Raw genomic sequence first — 6,000 nt, 5'->3', positions numbered from 1 at the left:
AAGAAAAATAACATAAAGCTAAAACTCTCTCTCTCTCTCTCTCTCTCTCTCTCTCTCTCTCAGAAAGATGCCAGCTCTTATTACCAGGGAAGCGGGCGTGCGCACGCACGGACCGTTGGACTGGGCCCTCGCCTTGTCCGGTTTTTCAGAGTTGAGTCCTGGTACTCGACACAAGAACACGGCGGCCTCTGGGGAGGCTCTGGTAGGTTGACCCCTGCTGCTTCCCGGCTCAGGGCTTGCTCCTCTCACGGAAGATGCGGGGCCCCAGGTGCTGAGGACTGGGAGCGCTGACCCGCCTCCTCGTGGCAGCTGCGCCGGAGCGCTGGGCACCTCACCTGCTTCCGGGCTCGCGGTGGTCAGGGTCAGCATTGACTCCACGGATTGGCACATTCAGTTCTGAAGGAATACTAACTGCGTTGGGTGCTCTGGCGACATCGTTTGCACTGCTTCTACAACCAGACAGCTTTTTAGGTTAAATTCGTGCCCAGACTAACACACACGAGAAAGAACTCCAGCGGCAGCTCCTGGGTCTGTCAGGCGGAGGAACGGCTCTACCGGAAGAGCCTGTGTGTCCTGAGCAGGCGCCCTTCCTTGCTCAGCAGGGCGGTCTGGATGTGCTCAGGTCTGCAGTGGGGCAGGTCGGTCAAGTCGCCCAGGGCGGCCACTGCCGGCTTCCTTCGGAGCACCTTAGAAGCAACCCTCTTCAGGTCTTCCGGCGTCACGTTGCGGAGGAGCGTGCGCAGCGCCGGCGGCAGCTTTCTGAACTGAACGGCCAGCACCTGCTTCCCCACATCCTCAAAATATCACGGGCCTGGACTCCAGGTTCGTCATGAGCATGGACGTCAGCTGCGTCTTGGCTTGCTCCAGCTCCACCGCGTCCACGGTTCCGCCCATGAAAATAAACTCCTTTGTGATGATTTCTACCATTTCTCCTGGGTCGGCGCTGGCATGGATGCACAGGAGGCCAGTGTCCTCGTAGCTGTGGCGGTAGAAGGTCGCGTTATACATCCAGCTGTGCCTGTTGAGCACGTTGAGGTAGGGCCTGGAGAACATGCCCTTGCCAGGCCCACCAGCCGAGAAGGAGCCGCCTCTGCCCATCATCAGGTTCAACACAGCGAAGGGAATGAAGTCCTCTTCCAGGAAGGAGCAGCTCTCCAGTCCCACCATGAGGTGCGTGAGCTCGGGGAGGGGGTTCGGGCCCAGGGTGACGTTGGACGTGTCTCTTTCTAGCTTGGCAATACCCCCCCCACACCCCACCCCCAGAGTACTGGGCCACAGATCTATCAATATCCACGGCCTCCGCGCTCCCCTAGGCCGGCTGGACCCCCAGGATGTACTTCCGGGCACATTCCCCCAGAAGCTCATGCTCCACACCCTTGCCGCCCAGCGCCACGCGGTGGGTGGGGTGGGGGGGGAGGTGTTGTAGTTTGTCAGAGCAGCATTTCTCGATTGATCTTTGCTGTGTCTTCTGTGGGGCAGAAATGGTGAAGGCCAATTGTGTTCTGCCTGTAAGCCACTTCATGTGTCATCTTGGTGGGGAGTGGGTCTGGGTCAGACCGCATGTTCAGGTCCTCCTGCTCAAACTGGACTGCCATCCGCGTCAATCTCTACTTCTTCATCTGTTAGCCGGGGCTGCGGAACCACATCAGCCAGTAAGCTAACCACCGTGTCCAAGCCTTTGCTATCAGCAGACACAGCATACGTGGCGGTGTCTTTTTATGTCTGGCAGTCACACGTACCCCCAAGCTTTTCCATTGTAAGCAGAATTTCATCTTTGCTGTCAAATCGAGCAGTAGACGAAAATGCCAATTTTTCCAAAAAGTGATCAATTCCACTTAGATATTTTGCTCCATATCTCGATCCTGAATTAATAAGAATTCCTACTGAACAAAACTATCCAAACTTATTTTGAGATGCCACGTGAAGCCCATTATCCAATGTGGTTACTTTGGTTTCAAACTTTTCCCGTCCATCAACTGTAGCAAAACCAGGCTTGGGAACTCCAGGTAAGGGAGAAGAGTGGGGGTTGTTGGGCAAGGCGCCACCACTACTAAACTGTCTGTCCACAGCAGGTCCAAACCTCAGCTGGCAGGAGCCCCAAGAACCCCAGCCGCCTTCTTGAGTCTCCACCCACTGCTTCTTTCTCTGTTCTTTCAAAAGGTGACTGTGACAGGACTAGGCTGTCAAAGACTATATGTAGCCAAAATAGGCCGGATGAGGTGGCTCACGCCTGTAATCCCAGCACTTTGGAAGGCTCAGGTGGGCGAATCACGAGGTCAGGAGTTCGAAACCATCCTGGCTAACACAGTGAAACCATAGTCTCTACGAAAAATGCAAGAATTAGCCTGGAGTGATAGCAGGCGCCTGGAATCCCAGCAACTCCAGAGGCTGAGGCAGGCGAATCGCTTGAACTTGAGAGGCGGAGGTTGCAGTGAGCTGAGATGGAGCCACTGCACTCCAGCCTGGGCGACAGAGGGAGACTCAGTTCTCAAAAAACTAAAAAAGGAAAAGAAAAAGTATATAGAAAAACAGTAATAGATGTCAGGCAGTTAATTAGAAAACATTGCATTTTTCTAAAGGTTGTGATACTTACATTTGCCAACCTTTAAACTTTATAATGTACCATGATTTATTTTCTTTTTCTAAATAAACATTAATTTTAGTACCTAACAGCAATATATAAAAATCAAGTTGCCCCTGTAGGTAGCAGACCACCTTCACGGAGCTTTGTCTTCTCCAACAGTCCACAGGATAGAAATGCATATATGCATTTGAATGATTCCTTTTAAACTTCATGTGGTATGGATAGAGGGTCACATATCCTGCTCTGTAAAATCAGCCTTCCTCAGGAAGATCTATGAGGACATAGTAACTTAGATCATCACAACTTCCTTTAGAATCTCTTATCCCTGCGTTGTACTTGCCTCTCTTGGTTCTTGACTTTGACTCTGAATTCTCACCACGTCTCTGGCATCCACTTCATTTGGGATGCGGCATCTCCTACCCTGACGCTGGTGCTGCCCATTAATTCTCTACAATTTTCTCTATTGTGTCCCTGGTCTCAATCTTTTTGGAGGTGGCCCATTTGCTAGTTTAAGGCAGAGTATGGCTTTGCATAAGCTCAGTTTCAAAACGTAAGCACTCACCAACCCCAAACCCCGAAACTTACCATTCTAAATGGTTAGATGTTAAGTCCTCTTTGCCCTAATAATCAACCTTTATAATCTTGGAGTGGACCTGGTCCACTGCCCAGAGATTATAAGATATATCTGTTCAGATAACAAATTGAATTCTGTTTGTCAGATATCTTTAGTAATCTTAGCTAGCAGATGCCCACTAGGGTGGCAGTGGAGGCTGTATTTGTCAGTGTTCTTAGAAAACCAACAGTGTGTGTGTGTGTGTGTGTGTGTGTGTGTCAGAGAGAGAGAGAGAGAGAGAAAGAGAGAGAGGTTTGATAAATTTAATATAAGGAATTGGCTCACTTGATTACAGAGGCCAAGAAGTCCCAAGATCTGCAGTCAGATCTGGGGCTGAAGAAACGAGATCCAGAAGAGTCAGCGGTATAGTTCCAGTCCAAATCCAAAGGCCTCAGAACCTGAGGCTGTAACTTCCAGTCCAAAAGTCAGTAGACTCTAGCTCCAAGAAGTGCCAATATTTCAGTCTGAACCTAAAGGAAGAAAAAATGAACAGTGTCTCAGCCCAGACAAGAGGCATTCCCCTTCACTTAGAAGAGGATCAGCCTTTACATTCTATTCAATCTTCAACTGATTGGATGGGGACCACCACATTAGGGTGGGCCATCTGCTTTACTAAGTCTACCAATTCAAATGTCAATCTTACCCCCAAATACTCTCACAGGCATACCCAGAATTGGCCAAATACTATTTGGTGCCACTGACTTCTAGTAAATAACACAAACCAAATTAACCATCACAAGTCCACTCCTTGTCAGTTGGGCACCCATACACATCTTTTAAAACCATACTTAATCTCTAAGTAAAGACAATAATAAGGTCATAGTTAGGTTTGGACATGGTGGTTAGCTTACCGGCTGATGTGGTTCTGCAGCCCTGGCTGACAGATGAAGAAGACCTTGAGATACAACTATTGTGTCCTGAAAATGTACAACTGCCTCTCCAGAAAAGGGGGTAAAATCCTTGAGTGATATTTACTCTTCTGTTTGATGTCCTATAATTTAAATTTTATGATGTAAAATTAGCAATATTTATATACTTTGATATAGCATCAATGTATCCTACGTTGCATAATAAGGGAATAAGAGAGGAAAGAGGACAAAAGACAATCGTTATGCACACATACACACACGTACACACACACATTCATAATAAAATAAGGAGAAAATAGTCCTAGCAATAACAGTCCTCATTTCTCTAACTGGTCATGTGGTTGCCGCTGGTATTTATAACCACCTTCTTCCATTACATATTCTTTTTTTTTTTTTTTTACTTCTTGTTAAATTTTGTTAATTTTTTTTAATTGTTTAAATTTCCATAGGTTATTGGGGAACAGGTCATGTTTGGTTAGATGAGTAAGTTCTTTCGTGGTGAATTGTGAGCTTTTTGGTGCACCCATCACCCAAGCAGTATATGCTACATCCTATTTGCAGTCTTTTATCTCTCACCCCCTTCCTACTCTTTCCCCAAGCCCCAAAGTTCATTGTGTGATTCTTATACCTTTGCAACCTCATAGCGTATTTCTAATGAGTTAATAAAGAAATGATGGCATATATATATATATATATATATATATGCAATGGATACTACTCAACCATAAAAAGGAATGAATTAATGGCGTTTGCAGTGACCTGGATGAGACTGCAGACTATTATTCTAAGTGAAGTAAGTCAGGAATAGAAAACCAAACATAGTGTGTTTTCATTTCCACTACTCATTCTGTATTCATTTTACCTTTAGCAGGCACCTCAGCTGGTCATTGTTCTTTACTTGTACGGTGACCCAAGCCATCATTCCTGAAGGGTGTGAGCCATTAGTAGTCCTGCATGGATTGGGTTGTGGTAGTTTTCCATTGACCTTGATCACAAGGCATGGTAATACTGAGAGACACCCTAAGGGATCGCCTATATTCTAGACATACTCTTTCTTACCTCCATTATGGGGTAGTAGGCCAACTCCCCTTTGATATTCAGGATAAATCACCACAGGCAGAACAGTAACTCCCATCTTTGCCTATTTATTCAGAGGCATGAGGAACCCTAAGTTACTGGAGGTGCTAGTCTTAATTTCCTGTTCAGTAGAATCATTGTTGTATCTCCTGCTGGGAGAATTTCTCCCTTTGGAACTAAGACCTGTAGGCCAGTATAGCATAAAGTCACAGGAACAGGGAGCAAAAATTATGCTAGATTGTTATCAGGAATAATAGATTGGCAAATGTAAGTATCACAACCTTCAGAAAAATGGTTGGTGCTATTTCTATATCCATCCTTTTATTCCTGGACCCATGAATCTTGGCTTTGAGAGAAACAGTACCATATATTGGAAACTTATACTGGTAATACAGAGCATTGTGGAGACCTGCCCCAGCCCTGCAAGCTATGCCACCACCTGGTATTGTAACTGAATCTTCAAAGGGCCATTCCACTGTTCCATCAAGCAAGCTGCTTCAGGACAGTGGCTGTTATGGTTTGGATGTTGCCCCTACCCAAATCTCCTGTTGAATTGTAATCCCCAATGTTGGAGGTGGGGCCAGGTGGGAAGTGACTGGATCATGGAGGCAGATTTCTCATAAATGGTTTAGTATCATCCACTTAGTATTGTCCTTGCCATAGTGAGTTCTCACACGATCTGTTTGTTTAATAGTGTGTGGCACCTCCCCACTCTCTCTCTCTTGCTCCTGCTTTGGCCATGTGATGTGGCTGCTTCAGCTTTGCTTTCCACCATGATTGTAAGTTTTCTCAGGCCTCCCCAGAAGCTGAGCAAATGACAGCATCGTGCTTCCTATACAGCCTGCAGAACTGTGAGC

The 6,000-nt window shown here is 46.6% G+C and overlaps 1 long non-coding RNA gene and 1 pseudogene across 1 annotated transcript in view; both read right to left on the bottom strand.

Annotated features, from left to right (window-relative positions):
- Positions 1-6,000, bottom strand: part of LOC116533173 — a 61,967-nt gene that overhangs the window by 8,327 nt on the left and 47,640 nt on the right. The gene's annotated exons all lie outside the window — the stretch shown is intronic.
- Positions 552-2,012, bottom strand: LOC116533172 (annotated as a pseudogene).

Source organism: Sapajus apella, unplaced genomic scaffold (assembly GCF_009761245.1).
Source record: "Sapajus apella isolate SASKATOON/1434 unplaced genomic scaffold, GSC_monkey_1.0 scaffold80, whole genome shotgun sequence".
NCBI lineage: Eukaryota > Metazoa > Chordata > Mammalia > Primates > Cebidae > Sapajus > Sapajus apella.
The sequence above is the reverse complement of the archived record's forward strand: the minus strand, read 5'-3'. Positions and strand labels throughout refer to the sequence as shown.